The sequence below is a fragment of the Equus przewalskii genome, chromosome 10 (assembly GCF_037783145.1).
Source record: "Equus przewalskii isolate Varuska chromosome 10, EquPr2, whole genome shotgun sequence".
Taxonomy (NCBI): Eukaryota; Metazoa; Chordata; class Mammalia; order Perissodactyla; family Equidae; genus Equus; species Equus przewalskii.
In genome coordinates, this window is record NC_091840.1 from 31,460,714 (window position 1) to 31,481,775 (window position 21,062).

The window sequence follows — 21,062 nt, forward strand, 5'->3', positions numbered from 1 at the left end:
GAGTATAGTTCAGTGGCATTAAATACATTCACATTGTTGTGCTATATACAACGACACAGAGATTAAGAAACCAACAATCCCTTTCCTCTCTAAACTAGTCAGCATTAGAGTTGGTCAGGATGGCCTAAATTAAGCTGTGGGAACAAAAAACTCCAAAATCTCAGTAGTTGAAAAAAATAAGGTTTATTTCTTTCTCATGCTATGTGTCCGTCACAGGTCAGCTGGGGGCTCTGTTCCACGTTACTCTCACTCTGGACACCAGGCTGACGTGAGAAACACTAACTGGAGTACCGCTGGTTGCTATGGAGAGAGAAAGAAGTGGGAGAATTTGTATTGGCTCTTAAAATATCTGCTCCCATGTCATTGGTCAAAGCAGGTCCCGTTCCACATCTAACTTCAAAGAGGATATGGAAGTATACTCCCATCACGTGTCTGGAAAGAAGGAAACAGGATGTTTGTGAAGAGCGTGAGAATACTACACGACTCTTTCAGTTGCAAATAACATAAACCAAATTTTAATTGGCCGAAGCAGAAAAGGGAATTTGCTGACTCACGTAAGTGTAGGGATTGTTTGGCTTCAAACACGGTTGGATCTAGATAGTCAAAGATGTCTTCAGTGCTCCATCTCTCTTTTGTCTGGTCCTTATTCTCAGCTAGCGGCCTCCCAAGTCACGACAGAAACAGCCATCAGAAAGTTTCACAATTATTTTCCATCAACTATAAAAAGGAGAGTCTCAGGGCAGTGTGGTGGCATAGTGGCTGAGTTCGCACACTCCGCTTTGGCAGCCCGGGGTTCACTGGTTCGGATCCTGGGCATGGACCTACACACTGCTCATCAAGCCATGCTGAGGCAGCATCCCACATAGAAGAACTAGAAGGACTTACAAGTAGGATATACAACTATGTACTGGGGCTTTGAGGAGAAAAGAAAAAATTATTTATAAAAAAGGGAGAATCTCTTCCCACTCTGTTCCACAAAAGTACCTGGAATGATTTCCATTGGCCTAGATTGAGTCACATGTCCATTCCTGGTCCACTCTCTCTGACTCTGATTAGTCTGGCCTGATTCAGGTGCCCAGGCTTTTGGAGCTGGGAAGTGAGTCAGCCCCACTTGAAAACTGTGGATGGATAATGGGGGAGGGTTGTCTTCTCCAAATGAAGAGATGATTCCATTACTAGAAGAAGGGACACTGGGCAGGCCAAAACAAAAGATATTCATCGTGTTCTCTCTTCCCTTTTGTGGTGGGTCAGATGCACCTGTGATGGAATCCTGTTGGAATGTGTGACCCCAGGCTTATACCTGCTACCACCCTTCAATTTATGCTCAAGGAAAGGCTAGGGCTTACTTCTCTGAGCAAGGTGTGGTGGGGAGGAGCTGCTTAGAAGTGGGCTATGGAAGAGGAATGATCAAAGATAAGTTGAGATTGGAGCCCAGAGAGTGAGAGAGCAATAATGCCACTAACAGAAATTGAGGGATGAGAAGGAGAATCAATTTTGGAGGGGAGAGTTGAGCTCTACATCTTGAATTTGAAATGACTGGGATATGCACGTAGAGCAATCCACAGGCATTTGGAGCTGCAGAAGCATAACTCTGGATAAAGGGGAGAGCTAGATATTGACTTGAAAATCATCTGATGATAAGAGGTAGGCTATCCGGAGGCCTGAGACACCTGAGGGAGAAAAGGAAAGAAAAGAATGTGGTCTTCCTTGGGAAATATCCCCAGCTAGTGGGTGAGACAAGGAAGGGGAGCCACCAAATGTGACTGAAGAAGATTGGTTATAAGGATGAAAAGGAGATAAAGGGTAGTTTCTACTTCTCAGAGATGTCCTCAACTTGCCCAGGGAAAGGATGAAAAACACTTTCCATGTCATTTCCTCTGACCTCACTCTCACTTCTGATTTTCCTTCTTTTGATCCCGGATTGTATCATTATATCTCTGTGATCTACAAACACCCCTGCACATCCATGTATATGATGATATGCTTGATTATACTTACATTTGTTTCTGTATGTCTTTTGATTGTCAGTTGCCTGATTCACCTACTACCTGTTGATCTATCCCTGTTTTTACTCAAAAGATTATTAGAAGATGATGCTAAGCGGAAGTCTTATCATATTGATTAAAAACCTGAGCTTTCTCAGCAGAACTGGGCTCTAATCTGTGATGTCACTTACCACTTTTGTGGCATATTTTAAATTACTCAAGCTCTGAGATTTAATTTCCTAATCTGTGAAATGGGGATAATGATATCCACTTCCTAGAGTCACAGAAATGACTAAATGACATGACTTAATTGGAGCTCTTAGCATAGTGCATGGCACATAAAAGTAGCTACCATATATTGAGAATTTATTTTCAATAATAACGGTAATAAAGCAGAAAATTTGAAGCCATGAAAAGCCTTCATAATATTGTTGATTAAAAAGGCAGACTGTCAAATAGCATTTACAATATGACCTCATTTTTACTAAAACACATGCACACACACACACATACACACACACAAACACAAACACAGGACTGGAAGGATATATAGCAAAGTGTAGCAGTGATAGTATGGGTAGGATTACAGGTGATTTTTGTTTTATTATATTTTACTTTGCTCATCTGCAGTTAGCTGTATGTTATTTTGCTTATCTGTGATTCCTGTAGTTTGTACAATACATAGCCACTCCTTATGGAATAATAAGAAAACATGTCTCTATAAAAGACAGAGAAACAGTGAGTGATTTTTCTGCAAGACCCAGCAAAGCTGAACTCACAAGATGCCCTGGGGTGGGTAAGGTACCAGCTTATTTCGTCAGGCTTCAGTTGTCCTATTTTTCCGTGTGTTTGTTTTTTCACTCTCCCAGGCTGTCTTTGAGGAATGGAAGTACTGCTCTCAGGGAAATCCCACCCCACAGACTCTAGGCTCTTCTGGACATCAAAGAGCCTGGAGCAGTCCATCCCTTATCTGGATGTGGGCACAGATTGCCACTAAATTCTTCCCTTCGCAGCTACCCTTGAGGGTCTGTGGTAATAGAAAGGAGCAGCGCTGTAATGCACGAGAAATCTTCTAAGCGACTGAACCCAGAATGTTACCATCTGCATGTACTTCTTATTTTTTGGATCAGCAGATGTACTGCTCCAACAATTAGGGACAGCTTGCATCCCACGGTACACAGTGGCTGACAAATGGGGAAAGCACCTCAGAGGCTGGGACATGAGGGGAAGGTGGGGGCTAATTCATCCAGCAGATCAATCATTTGAATAATTAATATGTGACTTCCCTAACTCTTAATAGCTGTAGGAGTTCACACAGACCAATGGCCTTTAAGTAATTAGGCTTTGAGAGGGGAAGATTAGCATAAACTTAAATCTCTCTTCACTTCCCACAAGACTGGTACTCACAGTTCTCAAATACCAAATACTGGTGACCTGGGAGTCTGGAGGGTGGGAGAAAGGAGTAGGATGGTTTCCTCAGCTGGTAAAAGAGTTCTGAGTATTCTGAGTTCGCCTGTGAGGCCACTCCGCACACATGCTTGGTTTAGTACGTTTCACACTTTCAGAACTCTGTTGTAGCTACACACGTGCACTTGATCCTGAGACGCGCTGGTACATCAACAACGGGCTAGGTAGGTTGAGGAAGAAGCTGGGGATTGGGGTGACCAGGGCTTGGCAAACTGATGTGGCTGCACAGCGAGTTCCAGGAGGCTCTGAGGATCCACACCTGAGGAAGTCAGATCTGGTGGGTGGCAACCAGGCTTCCTGCCAACGTTTGTTGGGCCCAGGTAACAACACAAATAGAGACTCATGTACCATATGTCTAAATAATTAAAGTGTAAAATCAAGCTAGCAAACGGTTAAATAAAACACATCCTCTCTGCTTTAACTAGTTTCATCACAACAAAGAGAACATACTTTCATGACAACAAAATAAAAAAAATCCATAAAGCTGTGGTTTTTAAATGAGTGAAAGCCAGCAAAACAGCAAATACGATTGAATGTAATTATCACTGGAAATGTAAACTCAGGGAATATTAATTTCAATTTCCTTGGGTTTTTTCTTTCTGGTGGTTCATCAATATATATATTACTTGTTTCCATGACTTTTAAAATCTAATATATTACTTTTATAATAATAAAGAAAAAGAAATATACTACTTTTGATTATAGTTTGTAATATAATCTAATTAAATTGAGTAAGATTTACTTCTAAACATGTTGTGTATGAGTTCTCTTACTTTAAAACAAATTAATAATCTCATTTTGCATTCTCCATTCTATATGGTGATCATCTGATGCATTTTTAAACCTATATTATGTGTTGAATATTTTCGCATCACATTTTGAAATAATTTCTACGAAACCTAGAAAATTTCCATTATTTTCTGTAAATTTTGAGCTGTCATTGCCACAAAAAGCATCATGTTTGATTAAGTATTGGAGATAAATTTTATTTTATAAGGACATCCTACATCATATAAGAACATCATTTGTCTCTGTTGAATACTATTTTTGTTTGGCCCTTTATTCAGTCTTTAAAAAAATTAATTCTAGTAGTCGTGTATGCATTTTTTTTTGTGTGCACAAGTGATATTTCACTTTAGTCAAGAACCTAAGTGTTTCCAGGCACAAACACCTTAACTGGCCCAAACTGATCTTGTGGACTGGTTATAGAACTCTGTCACAGCAGTAATAAAATATTTGCTACCTAGGATGTAAAAACATATAAAAACTATTTCTACAATTTCTTTCTCTATCTAAAATAATTTTGCTGTAAAATTAAATACTAAATTTTCTGCCATGTTCAGGCAATGGAAAATTGTAATCATTAATTTGAATTGAATTGCATTTTGCTGGGAACATATTTATGCTGTCAGAATGTGACAGCCATTTTTCAGGATCTCTATCCAATAAGCGTAGTAAAGCTCCAGAGGTTTTTCGGTTTTCACATTCAATTGCAGCTCTTATAAATGCAATTTTCTTCATATGCTAATGGACAGGCAAGAATTGCATTTGGCTTTCTGAGTTATGACTTTATTATGAATAATTCTTTTGTTGTTTTCATTGTTTTAGTCAATAATTAAGTCTGCATTTAGTGAAGAAGATGAAGTTGCAGGAATTTCATCTGAGGTTTCAAATTGTGGGTTGGAAGATATTTTTGTTCATTTTCATTTGATTAGTAGTGAAATCTTTATTAAACAAAGAATGTGTAAAGTCCTGTCTGCAAACTTTAAGTGGGTCACACTCAAGAGAAGTCTGCCCCTCCCATTGTTTCCAGTTTTTAGACATTTAAGAAGACTATGTTCTATTTCATTTTCCTTCAGCCTTTTTCTTCTCTGAGCTCCACTTTTGTATTTTCTATCTCTATGGTGATCTTGACTTGTACTCATTTTCAAAATTATTTAAATAAAGCTGAAATTAATATCTAAATTGTTGGAAAATTTACATCTTATTAAAATTTTTATAAAGAACTATAATTCTAGCATTCAATGTGCATCTAGTTGATGATTCATATAATGTTTATATAGTGTTGCATCAAGACCTGCATTTATACAAATCTGAGTTATATGAGTTATGTAATGTTACAAAATATTCCTTAGCTGTCATTTGCAACTGTTGCAAACACCAGAACTATGCACCACTGGGAAAAGATACCTTGTTATGCAAGAATCTACTGCATTCATGCCAGCTGAGATGAAAGATTTGACAACTTAATAGATTTGTCTTTTTTTCTTAAGTGCTTCCTCCTCCTTGCACTCTGAAGCAGTGTCTAGCTCTCTGTTAGCAGCACTGCAACTTAGAAACCTTCATGGCATTAGATTTCAGTCCTTTTTGTTCCAAGGACATAGGGCGAGAAATGTTAACAAAGCAATTTCTTAGGACCTCAACAGTGTAAGTGATGGGAACAAATGTTTAGGGTTTATGGAGTGTGCCGTGCCAGTCCTGAGTGCCAAATCCCCACTGACGGGCCCCCTTACATTCCCTCATACACCTGTTGTGTGTGTGATATGTGGGATCCTCCAAAGCTCAAGGTCTAACCCCCTTTGCCTGGGTTAAGGGCAATAGTGGCCAATTTGGTTGTTGTCTTAGGAACTAGTGAGAGATCTTTGCAGAGTAGGATCCCTTTGGGAGTGGGGATCTCCCAGACTAGAGACTGGGAGAAAGGAGCCACCCCAGGGGAGATTTGGGAGAGAAGGCAGAGGCAGATAGACCATGAGGCTAATGAAGCTTAAGCTTCAAGGTCCCGCCCTTGCACAGATTGCTCCAAGACCCAAGCCTGATTTTGTGTTCTTTTCCTTAAAGCTGGCCCCCAGCTCGCAAAACTTAAGGTTGAAAGACTTAAGGTGGGAAGCCAGGGCCCAAGCTAGACAGGTTCAGGGTGATTCAGGGCAGGTGCCCTTCCAGCAGCGTCCAAGAGTACTCAACAGGAACCAGGGGCACTAGAAGCAGAAGGTCTCCGCCACTCAGCTGGGTCTCACAGTGACATCAAAAACTGCGGTAGCGAGATTCATACAAATCTCTAGAGCAGTGCTGATCCGTAGAAATATAATGCAAGTCACATGTGTAATTTTAAATTTCCTAGTGGCTAGGTTTAAACAAGTTAAAATAAACAGGTGAAAGTAATTTTAATAATGTTTTTTAGGTAACCCAATGTATCCAAGACATTAACCAAGTCCTTAAAATCTAGTGGGTATTCTACACTTACAGCACATCTCAGTTCAGACTAGCCATGTTTCAATTGCTCCACAGCCCTATGTGGCTAGTGGTTACCACATTGTCAGCACAGCTCTAGATAACCCCTCAGCCTCTACCGTCCAGACAATGCTGGCTGGGGCACTGTATTAGTATCCTATTGCTGCTGTAACAAGTTACCTTAAATTTAGCAGCATAAGACAACACAGATTTATTCTCTTACAGTTTTGGAAGTCAGAAGTCCAAAATGGGTTTTACTGGGCTAAGATATGGGTCAGGCTGCCTTCTTTCTGGAGAAACTGTTACCTTGCCTTTTCCAGCTTCTAAAGGCCGCCCACATGCCTTGGTTCACGGCCCCACATCACTCCAACCTCTGCTTTGTAGTCACATGTCCTTGTCTGACTCTAACCCTCCTGCATCTCTTCTATAAGGACCCTTGTGATTTCATTGGGCCCACACAGATATTCCAGGATAATCTCCCCATCTTAAGATCCTAACTTAGCGATACCTGCCAAGTTCCCTTTACCACGTAATGTAGCATATTCACACATTCTGCGGATTAAGATGTGGACATCTTTGGGGGGCATTATTTGGTCTACCACAGGTATTTAGGAGAGGCTTTGAGGCTTCGGGGGAAAGTGTCAGGGCCTCTAGCCAAAATAGGGTCAGGAAAAGAAGGAATAGCTCCATTTTGCCCGGAGTAAGAACAAGAATGAGCTGAAATTCCATTGGAAGAAAACTAGAGGAAGCTGAAGGTGTTGTTGAGTCTTAAGGGGAAAACCTGGCTCACGGTTATCCCAACTAGCAGCCTCTCCCGTTTTGTTTTTGTTTTTTTGCCATTTAGGAAACATCACAGTTATCAGTCCTAGAATAGAGCTTCTCCTCCAAGGACCATATTCATTCCACGCCACCCCCTCCCCCACTATCTGCTACACACGCACACCCCCTTAGGGCACAAATCAGAGGCAGGACTCACAATATGCTCATGGTAGAGTGGATCTTTTAAAAATTAAAATCCTCATTGAATAAAAAATTAAAATATAGGGGCTGGTCCCGTGGCTGAGTCGTTAAGTTTGCGTGCTCCGCTGCAGGCGGCCCAGTGTTTCATTGGTTCGAATCCTGGGTGTGGACATGGCACTGCTCATCAAACCACACTGAGGCAGCATCCCACATGCCACAACTAGAAGGACCCACAACAAAGAATATACAACTATGTACCGGGGGGCTTTGTGTAGAAAAAGGAAAAAAATAAAATCTTTAAAAAAAAAATTAAAATACACTTCATTTTCTTAAAAGAATACTACTAAAACGGGACAATGGGCTCCTGACCAAGGACTCAGCAGTAAATAAGTCAGAATTGTGGTAAAAATTCCATCATAAGAGGGGCCAGCCCGGTGGCATAGTGGTTAAGTTTGTGCGCTCTACTTCAGTGGCCCAGGGTTCGTGGGTTCAGATCCCAGATGCAGACCTAGCACTGTTCATCAAGCCATGCTGTGCCAGCATCCCACATACAAAATAGAAGAAGATTGGCACAGATGTTAGCTCAGTGACAATCTTCTTCAAGCAAAAAGAGGAAGCAATCTTCCTCACATACACACACACAAAACATGCTAAGAGAAAAGATTATAAAATCTGCAATCACCTAGAAGAACAAAAGTGTGCTGCTCCAACTTCTGCAAAATGGACTTAGATGGACTCTGCACAATGATTACACAAGGAGTCCAATGAGGAGTAGAGTGCATGGAAGTGCCATTGGATCATATGTTTGAACTACAGCCCAATTTGATGGCTATCATGTAGTCAGTGATAACCCCACTCAACTTGTTAGAATTTAGGATGGCTCATAGGAGATGATTAATGAGCCAAGCTATCTCACTGATGCCTTTATTTTCTCTTGGTATATTTCCCTGCAGCAAGCAGAAGTATTTAAAAGTATTTCCTTGACTCAGTACAACCAGTGTTCAATGTGTTATTGGTAATGATGGTCATCCTAGCCAACCTGCTCCAGAGCATTGAAGAAACAAGGCACATTGGAAGGGGTGGGAACCTGACACTTGACACACCCCCCCAGGGTATGTCCTGGGAATGCAGCTCACAGGTGTGAGTGCTGGGAGGCAGTCTACTTTGGCAGGCAGAACACAGAATCTAGGGAGCAGGGCAATTGATGATAAGCAGTTGTTCAGTAAAATAGGAGGCATCAGGGTCATCTGATATGACAAGAGGAGGATAGAGGGTAGCAACAGAGCAGTAATAAATTAACACCCTTGGCATTCCTGGATGCCACTCACCACTTAAAATACCTTTGAGTGACCCCAAGGATCTGTGACATGCATTCATTTGTCATTTGCCAAGACAGGCATCTTAAACACCTCGCACATGGGAATGAGTTGAGTGAATGATCGGTATTCCATCTCACCTCGACTCTGGTCCTTTGCTCATGGTTGGGCATGCAGCAACATTCCTTAGGTAATTACAAAATAACAATAAGCACAATAGTTTTTTCTTTGGAACAGAAAGTCAGCTGCTGCCGCCGGTATCAAACTAAAGAGAAATTCAACCAGAAAATGAAATACAACTGAATGTCGAACTCAGCCGGGTTGGGCTCAGAGGGATGAACAGGTCCACTTGTCCTCTACACAAAAAAAGAGACTGAAGAAGCTGTTTGAGTATGCACAGAAACTGTCATCAAGGGAGAGTCCAATTTTAGTGAAAGTTGAAAAGGAGGTGAATATGTGGTGCGAGGCTATGCACAACAAACAGGTGACCCTTTGGTTCTGGAGAACAAGTCACCTGCACAAACAATGTAGGGGTTCACAATGGCTTGGGAGAATCTTGCTCAAGCATGTCATGGGTTTGCCGCAATCAGAAATCAAACTTGTAGGAGCTGATATCTGGGAAAGCGCGTTTGCAGGTAGCAGCTGTTGCTCCGGCTGGAGTTCAGAGGCAGGACTCAGGTGGGACTTGGGGAGCAACGAAGCTAGGCAGGCACTTAGTCCTGGGAGCCCTGGAGGGGATGCTCAGCAGATAATCAAAATGGCATTTCTGGCTCCTGGAGCAAGGCAGAAGCCAGCCAAGAGAACCCAGGGCAGGGGCAAGAAGTCAAAGCTGACCTCGGAGCAAACTTACCTTTGTGCTATGTCGCCAGGCAGCAGACTACCCATCCTTAACCTTCCTGTTCTAAAGTTGGAATCAGTCCTAAAAATTATGGCAGGGCCAAGCCTACAGATCTGAGAGGAGGATCGAAGGTGCTTAGGTATAGAGAAGAGGGCTGCAGAGCTAGGAACCTGGGAAGGTGTGAGAAAAATCGCCCAAGGAGAAGCGCAGCTGGCAGCTCGGGGTCAGACTGCTGCAGAGGCCCCGGTCAAGTCAAGTATGGTAGCATCTGGTTTTCCTTCTTTACAGAACCTTTACAGGAAGTTCTCAGTGTGTGGCTGCCTGGATAAAGGTTAGGGCAGTTTGTACTGTGCCAACTTGAATAACTTGGGATCTACATTTCCCAGAGTTCTCTCCCTGTACAGGTCCAGGCAGGAGTTGGTCCAAAGAGGAATGTGCGCGAGACAGAAGGTGGAGGTGGAGCAGCAGCTGTTGCCTTCTGAAGACTGTTGTGGTTAGAAGTGGTTGCAGATAGACGCAAAGGTGCCCATGGGTTCCAGCCTGTCCTTGTTCTCTCCTCCTGATCTACGTCTTCTTTCCAACTGCTGACCCTCTTGACTGACAGTGGCCCTCAACTCACCACCAGATCCTTGACAGTGATCCACAAAGGTGCTAGCTACCCAGAGGCACAGCTGCCCACTGACCTCTCACGAGCCTTGCCTCAGCCATGCCATTTCAGTGCTGGATGTGCTTAACTTCTATGATTGACCAAATGGTGACCTCTCTTCTGATCACCAACTTTCCTCCTGATCCTTCACTTCCCCAGCTCCTCCCACCATTATGTAAGGTCTCCTTCCTCTAATAATTTCTTTTCCTGTAACTTGTAGTGTTTCAGCTTCCCTGAATAACTTCTGGCTGTGTGACTAGCAGCCTGTGTAGACTCCTGGGAAATTGAAGCTTCCACCTGCTTATTTATTGTGAAGAGTCTTTGGTTGTAAGAGACAGCAAGCCATACTGAATTTATTTAAGCAAAAAAGGGGACCTTTATTGGCTCATATCCTCAACCCACTCAAATGAAGGGGTGACTGGAGCCAGGGGTTCAAAAACTACTGGTCTCTTATCTCTTCTGCTCTTTTCATGTTAGCTTTATTCTTTCCTCCATCGGGAAAGACTGATCAGCCCAGGGTTGGTCAAGTGTCCCCTACCTGGTCCAATCACAGGCCAGAGGAATGAGGCATTGGAACCGACCCAGCCCGGATCACTTGCCCACCTCTGTGACGCAGGGTCGAGTCAATTATCAGAGGAAATGTAGCACAAATGTGGCCACTGGGAGTATTGTTGGGAGCCAAGAAGCTGCCTTCATTACATCTACTGCATTCCATTTTGTAAGTTAAACTGGGCACTTTGGAGCACAAGAAAAGTTCTTTTTAGCTAAGGTACCAAAGAGATATCCAGCAGTTGGAAGACACAAATAGATTGCCTAGGCCGCTCATGGAATCTGATATTACACTAATGTTTAAGAACTTCTTGCACTATACTGGAAACCTTACAAACAACCCCCAGGTTATTATTGGGCATCTCTAGATGGAACGCTAAAACATGTCTCATTAGAGGCTTGCTAAGACAGGCAGAATTCTAACAACGAAAGAGCTAATACCTTCTTCATTTGTGGATATTCTAAGAAACAAGAGAATGAAAGGGTAAGAAGAAAAATGTAAATCTTAATTAGGAAGCAAAAGGAGTGACAGATGGAGACTTACATCTTTACCACATTGAGTCTTCCAAACCACAAACATGGTACCTCTCCATTGGTTTAGGAATTCTTTTATGTCTTTATCAATAAAGACTAAGTTTTCTCCGTAGAAGTTTTGACCATATTTTATTAGACTTATTCCTAGATAGTGTGTATATTTTGGTCCTATTATAAATGGTATTTTTAAAACTAAATTTTCTAATTGTTTGCTATTGGTGTATAGGAAAGCAATTTTCCTTTTGGCAAAGATCTTATGTCTGGAAACTTTAATGAACTTTCTCATTAGTTCTAAGGGTTTGTCTGGAGAGGCTGTTGAATTTTCTATATATTATCTCATAATTTTCACATGAAAGTTAATTTTCCTTAGGTGACAAATACAAATTAAGTAATGTAAATTTAGGACCATAATACCCAGTATTAATTTTTCCCTGCTTTAATAAGTAACATTTATTTAGCTCTTACTGGAAATCACATGGTCTATGGAAGTGTTTTGCAAAGTATGTTCCATCAACCAAGAGAAGGTTTTCATATTTCATATTATATTCTTTTCTTGGCAATTCACAAAGGCCCTGAGAAGTCCTTCAAAGAAACCTCTCTACCTCGGTTAAATCCTGCAATACAAATGTACTTCATCAAGGAAGGAACCCCTTCAAGTAATACCTCTAGCCTTCTGAGGAACTATTTTTTATAAAGAGCACACTTTGGGAAATGATGGTCTCGAAACATAGTCATCATGAAAACTAGTTAACGCCAATACTTTTTCAAAGAATCGACCATCTTTTTCATTATATTCTTTGGAAGCTAAGCTGGGTAGGACAAGGCTCTATTTGGCTTTTTCTTTCTACTCTTTAGTCTTTAACAATAACTCCCTATGACTCAATGCCAGCATTATAAAAGAAAGAAAAATATGCATATTAATCTCATGAGACTATTTGAGACTTCTATTCCTTAGGAAAGGGCCACAGCTGGTCACAGTGGGAGATCATCCTTATAATTCCATCAATACTTTTTGAGTGACATGCAGATGACATTTTTTTCTGCTTTTATTCCTCTTCCTGCTAACCCCTGGCTATCACTCCTATGCCATATTTTTTCCTTACATTGTACAGAACCACACGTATTTATCAAAAGCTGTCCTTTCTGTGTTCTGGATTACGTACAAAGGCTACAAATTTGTCAGAGTACAGCTAAATAAATGGAAATGGAAAAACCCACAAGTAGGAACATATTTTATTAGGGTAAAAAAATTCTAATTATGGAAGTTTTCTTTGTACTGCTATTTCTGATCAGACAGAGTGTTTATTAGATCATTTGACAGGATAATGATGAATGTCTATCTCAGTGGGTCTCACCCTGCTGAACATCAAAATCATTTGTGGAGGTCTGAAAAAATAGAAATACCTGGGACCCTCTGAATGAGAATCTTCAGGCGGCAGCTTAAGCACTTGTACTTTTAAAGGCCCTGAAATTTAGTCTCTGGTATTTATTTTGTGGCTTTTCTTTTTTAAGAAACCATTTTTCCATTTGGGCTTGGCTAAATTTTCCTTCTAAATTTGATTAAAATAATAAAGAACAGGCCAGCCCAGTGGCATAGTGGTTAAGTTTGCATGCTCTGCTTTGGTGGCCCGGGGTTCACTGGTTGGGATCCTGGGTGTGGACCTACACACCACTCATCAAGCCATGCTGTGGCAGCCCCCTACATAGAAGAACTAGAAGGACTTACAACTAGGTTATAGAACCATGTACTGGGGCTTTGGGGAGAAAATAAAAACAGGAAGATTGGAAAAGATGTTAGCTTAGGGCCAATCTTCCTCACCAAAAAACAGCCTGCAAAAAGAAAAGAAAAGAAAAGAAAAGGAGGCCATTAGAATCATCTTTAAAAAAATAAATTAAAAAAGAATATTTTTAAAGAAAACAAATCAATTCCAAACTCACTTTCCAAATGCTAACAAATTTTTTCCACATCTGGCTCTAGTCCTTGTTCATGTGAAGAAATTTTTGAATTCTGAATTTGTCACTTAGCATTTTACTTTTTAAAATTTCCATGCTATCCTATAGTGATAATACTTGTCACTTTAGGAATTGTATAATATCTCAGCAAGTATTTCTTTGTATCATAACTTAGCTTACAATTCCCTTACTATGGGACATTTAAGCTGTTTCTCTCTTTTTAGTTACTCTAGAGAAAATGGCAATGAAGAATTTGATGTGTATGGATTTTGCTTTTCTTTTGAACCAATTCCTTTGGGATAATTTTCTGGAAATCTAGTTATTAGGTCAAAGGATATGAACGCTTTTTATGACTCTTGTTAATGATTACTAAATTGTTTTCCAAAACGTTGAAGAAAATTGAGAAGCCATGCCCCAACTCCATGGCCTAATTGCTGAGGCTCTCAGGGAGGGGCAGGCAATACTAGAGGTCTGTTGGGTGCTTCCAGGACAGACAGGAGTGGCTCCAAACGTACCAGTCGTATCACTCTGCTTAAGAAGAAAGGCACGAAACCTAACAACCTCACCAGTATTAAGGCTCTGCTCAACCATCTCATCTACCGTGTGCAGTGCTTTCTTGCATTCTCTCTAATCCTCAAAATAACCGTGCAGAATTAGATCTTACTGCCCCTCATTTTACGGAGGAGGAAAGGGTGGGAAGAGAGGCTTGGTAACTCACCTGAGGGCCACATAGTGTGTTAGTACTGAAATGAGCATTTGAACCCTGTGTTTTGCTGCTGCTATGCCACACTGCATTTCATACCACTGGTTCCTGAAGCAGCCACAGAATCTCACCAATTAGATACCTCCTAAGTCATAAATTGGCTGTAAAGTGGAATATGATAATAGAAGTGGTAGGTTTAAAATGTCCTCAATTCTCTACCTCTTCTCCAACTTGGAGGTGGGGTCTATGGATGTTCCCCTTGCATCTGGGTTGACCCGGGGACTTTTTTTGACCAATAGAGTACAGCATGAGTGATGGTGTCTAGGTCTGGGCCTGGATCTAAGACACCTGGCAGCTTTAGCCTTCATCTTCTTGGAGTCCTAAGCCACTATGTAGAGAGGTCCAGATTCCTTGCTGGAGAGACCACAAGGAGAAAGAAATAAATGCTTGGCCATCCAGCTGTTCCAGCCATTGCAGTTGAGGTACTAGACATGTGAGTGACCCCATCTTGGATCCTCCAACCTCAGTCAAGTCCCCCAGCCAACAACATGTGGAGCAGAAACAAACCATCCCAATGAGCTAATAATCAGTGGATGTTTGGGGGTGGTTTGGTATGCAACAATAGATAACCGAAGAAATATATTTTATTTTGGTGAATCTCAAATGCAGAAAGAGTACCAGTGATACATTCAAGCTTCCCTGACCCTAAAACAAGCAGAATGAAACTCATGGACATTTATCACTTCTCATCCCACCTAGTACTTACCTCTGTCACAGCGCTGACCCCGCCGCACACGGTCTTTGCGTATGTTCACATCCACCTTCCCTACCAGATAGGGGTATTCACCTTGGTAACCACAGCACCTTATACGAAGCCTGGCAGAAAATAGTTGCTTACTGCCTATTTGTTGAATAAATCTTGACTTGCTCTTGATTGATTGATGAAAGCACTTGGAATAATAGCTTTTATTTCTTGGGCTCAGCACTGTGCAGAGTATTTTGTATGGATTATCTCATGTAATCTTCACAACAACCCCATGAAGAAGGGTCTGATTATTATCTTCATTTGACAAATGAGGAAACTGAGAAGGTAGGTAACGTTACTTAGATAATAACTGTTCTTTAAGTACTTATGCTGAGCATGGCAATACTTCAGGCTTTGGCAGCAATTAAATGAATGAAGCCATTGCAGTGTGGTGCACCAAACCCCAAGAAGTCTGGTTGGCTGATTGTGTCACGGTAGACAGCACTAGCTCTGTCAGGACTTGCTCCCAACTGCAGGAATGTCATGGAGGGTCATGCAGGTCATGTCCTGCACAAGGGCATCCAGCCCAAGGGCAGCGGCAGCTGAAATCCAGGATGTGCTATTTTACTCTGCTCACCATGGAGCCTGGCACAGGGCAGTATCTGCCTGGGGGCAGGGACACCTGTTGCCTAATTTGCACAATGCCACTGTGTGGGCTAGTGGCAGACCTGGGTAGAACACATTAGTCTGTGGGAAAGTGCAGCGCCTGATCAAACAGGAGACAGAGGTTACTAAGAAACTTCCCAGGTTTTAGAATAAATAGTGTGAGTGAAATGGTTCCAATGGAATGGCAGGGGGTGCGTGGAGGCTGGGAACAATGGAAGATTTGGGTGAAGTGTGTGAGCTCCCGTATTGCTACATGCTCTGCCTCATCACTTCTGGGAGTGGATCATCTTGGCTAAAGGTCTCATCCCCAGGGGAGTTCCCATCTCCCTGCAGTTATTTGACACTCCTGGATCTTGTGGTTTTGGACCATCTCAGCTGCAACGGTGCAGAGAAAGGTATGCAAACTAACAGAAACACTGCACAAAAGGTCATAAACCCCACCCAGAGAGGGCTCACAACAGTTTTCTTATAGAGCCCAAGCAATTCAAGCATCCATATACAGGCACCCAGCATGGTCGGGGGCCTCCTGCGGGGACTCCCACAGTTGGGCCAGAAAGAGATACCTTCCATGGAATAAAATGAGGTAGGTAAGAGTCTCTGATGATTTAACTGCTTCTCTACATGCACGAGCTTGGCTGTAGTTGAAGGACCTAAATTGGTTTGCGTTAGAACTTCACCCTGCCTGAAGTAGTTTGTAGAGTTTCTTAGGCTTAACTTCCAAACTGAAGTGCCAGTGGAAGAAGCTGGGAAGAGTGAAGGGGGCTCTGGGAAATAGCCAGCCATACTGCCAGCCACCCACTTAACAGAACCAGAATTAAGATCTTAACTATACGGCTGGAAAAGTCCCCAAAAGTATGAGGTGATGATGGTGCTGGAGCCTGGGTGGTGCCTATTTGAGGCCCCTTCATCATAGCCACTTGGGTGGGGCCTATGCCCTGTGAAGCCATAGCATCTTGGGTCTGGAGGGGAGGAAGGGGACAGCCACCTTTTATTATCTGCTGAATGACTTCACATTCCTTTTTTCTACCCGGCATCCACGGGTGCAAGAAAGAAGGCCACTGTATCGGTTTCCTAGGACTGCTGCAACAAAGTACCACAAACTGGGTGGCATAAAACAATAGATCGATTGTCTCATAGTTCTGGAGGGAAGAAGCCCAAAATCAAGGTATCAGCAGGGCTGAGCTCCCTCTGAAACCAGTAGGGGACGCCTTCCTTGCCTCTGCCTCACTTCTGGTGGTTTGCTGGCAATCTTTGGTGTTCCTTGGCTTGTGGATGCATAAATCCAATCCTTTGTTGTCACATGGTGGTCTCCCTGTGTGTCTCTGTCTTCACACAGCTGCCTTCTCATAAGGATACCAGTCATATTACATCAGGGGCCCAATCTACCCTACTACGACCTCAACTGAACTAATTGCATCTGCAACGTTCCTATTTCCAAATAGGGTCCCATTTTGAGTACTCAGGGTTAGGACTGCAACATATCCTTTCTGAGGGGACACAATTCAATCTACAGCAGCCATGCTTCTGCTCCCTGGTTTTCTAGGTGTGCCTCCTGCAGCACTAGAGTGAGCTGGTTAATCCATGGGCTTCAAGTCAGATTGCTTGGGTTAAAACCTTGCCTCTGCTGCTGTGTGACTAAAGGCTATAAAACGAGACTATAATATAACAAGAGTATCTAGTTTTTGAGGTTGGCAGAGGATTAAGATAAAGTACTTTGCACAGTGCTGGGCATCAAGTGCTCATTAAGTATTGGCCATTAGTATTGTTTATTCCCCAGCTCTTTCCATTGACTTGTCTGGGAGCAGATCATTTATTCTTCCCTGCAGACACACACAGTCCTGGGGCATAGCCAAGTGCTTCCTCAGTTTAAGGGAATAGGGAGTTGGGTGGAGAGTGGGAGGGGTTGAGTTCCACTTGTTTATTCAGTTAAACTGAAGGAGTAAAGACACTCCTTCACTGTATTGCCTATAAAGGGGACAGTTCATATTTGTGAGCACTGAAAAAGTTCCTTCTGTAGATCCTTCCTGTAGGAAAGGCAGGACATTTCTCAACTATGTGCCCCCTGAAGTTGGAGGCGCTCTCAAGGGAAGACAACTGGGCTGACTTTTTAAAGAGCCTCATGGATGATGTTTTGATGAAATTCCCCACGGCCCTGTATCAAGCCCTCACTCAGCTTTTCACCAGACTCAGAAACTTCACCACGTTGGAGTCCCAGAACTGAAAGCTGAGTCAAACAAAAAACATTCACGAGATGTGCACCAGATGCAGAAAACAAGACAGCCACTTATGTAATTTACAATGACAAAAATCTACCTGTCAGGTGGACCAGTGCCTTCCACAGTGCCTCATCAGAATGTTGCTCGGTGGGTATGGAGTCAGAACGAGGGGCATGAGTTATATAATGTCAATGAATCATTGCGTCGGGTTCTGATCTGACCGTTTCCACTTATCCAAGATGGCAGCTTCTAGATTAGATCACATTGGGGACCTCCTCCCTTAGGTGGGCATGGCCCGCTTCTTTTTTTTTGTCTCCTTTGGGTGCTTTATTATTCATCTCCTTTTGACTGACATATTCCTTTTTAGATATGGCTTTACCCTCTCTCTTGCTCTACTTACCAGATCCTTATTCTTTTTTTTTTTTAACATCAGGATAATATCAGAGAATCTGACAGAAGCTATCCACAACTATTTCTGCAGAAAAGCGCCAACCTTATAAAACCATCTGAACAATTTCATGGGGTTTGTGGATGTCCTTGAAGCTGTTTTATGACTCCTAGCTTAAAATCCCTGCCTTCGGCGGACCTTTGCCCATTTAGAATTGATGTTAAAGTTTAAGTCTAACAGCATCATCTTATTTTCCTCATGGCCAAGTTCTTAGGATCACCTTCCACCCTCACCTCTCTTCTCATTCCTCCACCTTCTAATCTTAAACTAGGGCCACCCCATGACCTCTGAACTGCCCTGACCTGTGGCCACCTCCTAAGCCACAGCTGCTGGGTGGATCTCTGGTTATGATCCCAGCTAATCCTGTGCTCTCGTCTTCTCCCCTTTGACTCCTGTCTTGTACTTTCTCTCATATTCCAGTTACCCCTCTCCTCTATTCTTCCCTCATTCCTTTCATCCTGGCAGGCATTGCCCATGTCCCCACACACAGGATAAGACTGATAATCTCATTTGCCCCCTGCTTTCTGTCCCTCCTTCCCACCACCACATTCAGAGCCTCATCTCCCTCTTTCTTCTACTCCCTCCCTCTCCCCATTTTTTCCTACCAACGCTTTCCTGTACTTACCCTCCCTGGACATCATTTTCTCAGTTTCTTCCCTGTAGACCATTCCTACCTCCACCACCACCAGGGCATTGTCTTTCCTTAAAATATCTGCTTTTTACATGATTTTCAATACATATTTGTATTTCCCACCCAGACCACTCCTCTGAGGTCCAGACTTGCACATCCAACTTAAGTACTGTTTGCACTTAGATGTCACAAAAACAGTACAAACATAATGGGTCCAAAATGAAACTAATGATTCTCTGCCCCTATCGTCCCCCACCTCAATAAACTGTACCCCATTTCACGTAGTAACTCAAGCCAGAGGAAGCATCATTCATTGTCTCTTTTTCCTTACCCCCAATAACATGATGGAGTCTTGTTGCTACTACTTCCAAAATATATCTTGAGTCCCAAGCAGCCTCTTCATACCCACTACCATGACTCTTAGCTCAGGCCAGCATCATTTCTCACCTGGACCACTGCATCAGCCTCCCAACTGGTCTCCTGCTTCTATGCTGGTCTTTCCCTAATCCATTCTTTCCACAGCAGCAACAGCTCCCTTTTAAAAACAGAAATTATATTATGTCAATCTCTACTTAACTCTCTTTAATGGCTTCCATTCATTCACTAAACACATTTTTACTGAGTGTCCTCCATGTGCCATGCCCTCAATAATGTGTCCTCTCATGAATGTCAGGTAGACAGTATGTAGATAGTGGTAAGTACTATGAAGAAAAATAAAGAAGGGGTGAGGAACAGGGAATTGTGGAGGTGGGGAGGAGGAGTGGTTACAATTTTAAACAGAGTCCAGGGAAGACTTCACTGAGAAGGTGACTGAGTAGGTGACCTTTGAGCAAAGGACATGAAAGAGGTGAGGGAGTGAGCTCTGCAGAGTTCTGCAGAATATTCCAGTTGGAGGGGATAGCAAGTGCAAAGGCTTTGAGGTGGAAGCACGCCTGGCTTGGGGGTGCTGAGCAGAGTAGAATACAATTCAAGCTTTACTATGGTTTATAAGGCAGCCCAGTTCCCTCACTGCCACCCTCCAAAAAACAAAACCTCCTCCCTCTCCCTTCTTTTCCGGTCCCCCCCCCCCCCCCCCCCCCCCCCCCCGTCCCCATTCCATCCACACTGATCTTCTAGTTCACCAGAAGCTGTTTCCTGTTTTTGCCCGTGTTGTTGCCTCTGCAGGACATATTCCCCAGCTCTTATTCCCAAGTACAATTTGCAAGGCCAGCTCCTTCTCAGCCAGCAGGTTTCAGTTTAAATTTCACCTCAGGCCTTTTCTAACCACAGGACCTAAAGTACGTCTCTTCTTGTTACTTCTTTCCTCTTTCCGCTTCCTATTTGTTTCCTTCATGGCACTAATCACACTGTGCATCAGGACTCACATATACTACATGAATTGATACCTAAAATTCAATAGGTAAATAGCATCTCACTGTCCTTTAAATTTGCATTTGACTAGTGAAGCATTTTCCCAAGTAATGGTGAGTTCTTAGCACGATCTCTTTTCTATATTTTGCCCAAACCAATATTCACTTCAAGTCCTTATGTTTTAGGACCGGGCGCAGGCCTGGCCAGCCGGGACCCCACCCACTTGTCTGGGGGCAATTTATTTTCCCAAGTTTCCCGGAGGAGTCAGTGACTCATGGTGATTATCATGTCCTCACGGGAATTATTCCAAAAGCCAAACCCACTTAGAGGAAAGTGTTCCACTTCGACATCACCAAGTTGTGAAAACGGGCACGAACGCTGCGTTGAAGCGGTGCCAGGCACTCCCATTACGCGGTTATTATTAAGCAATTATTAACGGCCACGGGGCTATGCATTACAATGTAAGGCCAGTTACGGGGAAGCAACGGGAGCCCTGCCGCTCACCCGCCCCTCCGCCTTTTCCAGGGGGCCCTCCGTGACGACGCAGGCAGGTGGTCCAACTGACCCCTCCAGTCCGCTCAGAGCCGAGGCGGGAGAACCCGCGCGGGAAACGCGGAGCACACCTTTCTGCTTCCCGGGGTTCCGAACGCTCCTGCCAGGCCCCTCTCTCGAGCCCCGCCGAGATTACAGCTCGTCTCGCGAGAGCACGAGCAAGGCCCGGCTGCGGAAGGCGGCGGCGGGATGCTGGCCGAGCGCTCCACACCGCGCCCCCTCTGGCGCAGCTGGGAGCGGCGCGGGCGGGAGCGGCCGGCGGCGCGCACGCGCAG

At 43.2% G+C, this 21,062-nt stretch overlaps 1 protein-coding gene and 1 long non-coding RNA gene across 2 annotated transcripts in view; one reads left to right on the forward strand and one right to left on the reverse strand.

Moving 5' to 3' along the window:
- Positions 1-164: 164 nt before the first annotated feature.
- On the reverse strand, positions 165-20,938 carry LOC103546324 (uncharacterized). The gene is made up of 3 exons (XR_543664.2): positions 20,801-20,938; positions 19,333-19,420; positions 165-300 (listed from the first exon to the last, which is right to left on the reverse strand). It is a non-coding gene; the product is annotated as an uncharacterized lncRNA (long non-coding RNA).
- The window catches only part of AKAP1 (A-kinase anchoring protein 1), a 33,509-nt gene continuing 33,345 nt past the window's right edge, over positions 20,899-21,062 (forward strand). Inside the window, exon 1 of the mRNA XM_070560788.1 lies at positions 20,899-21,062. The gene's annotated coding sequence lies outside the window, so the exon portion shown is untranslated.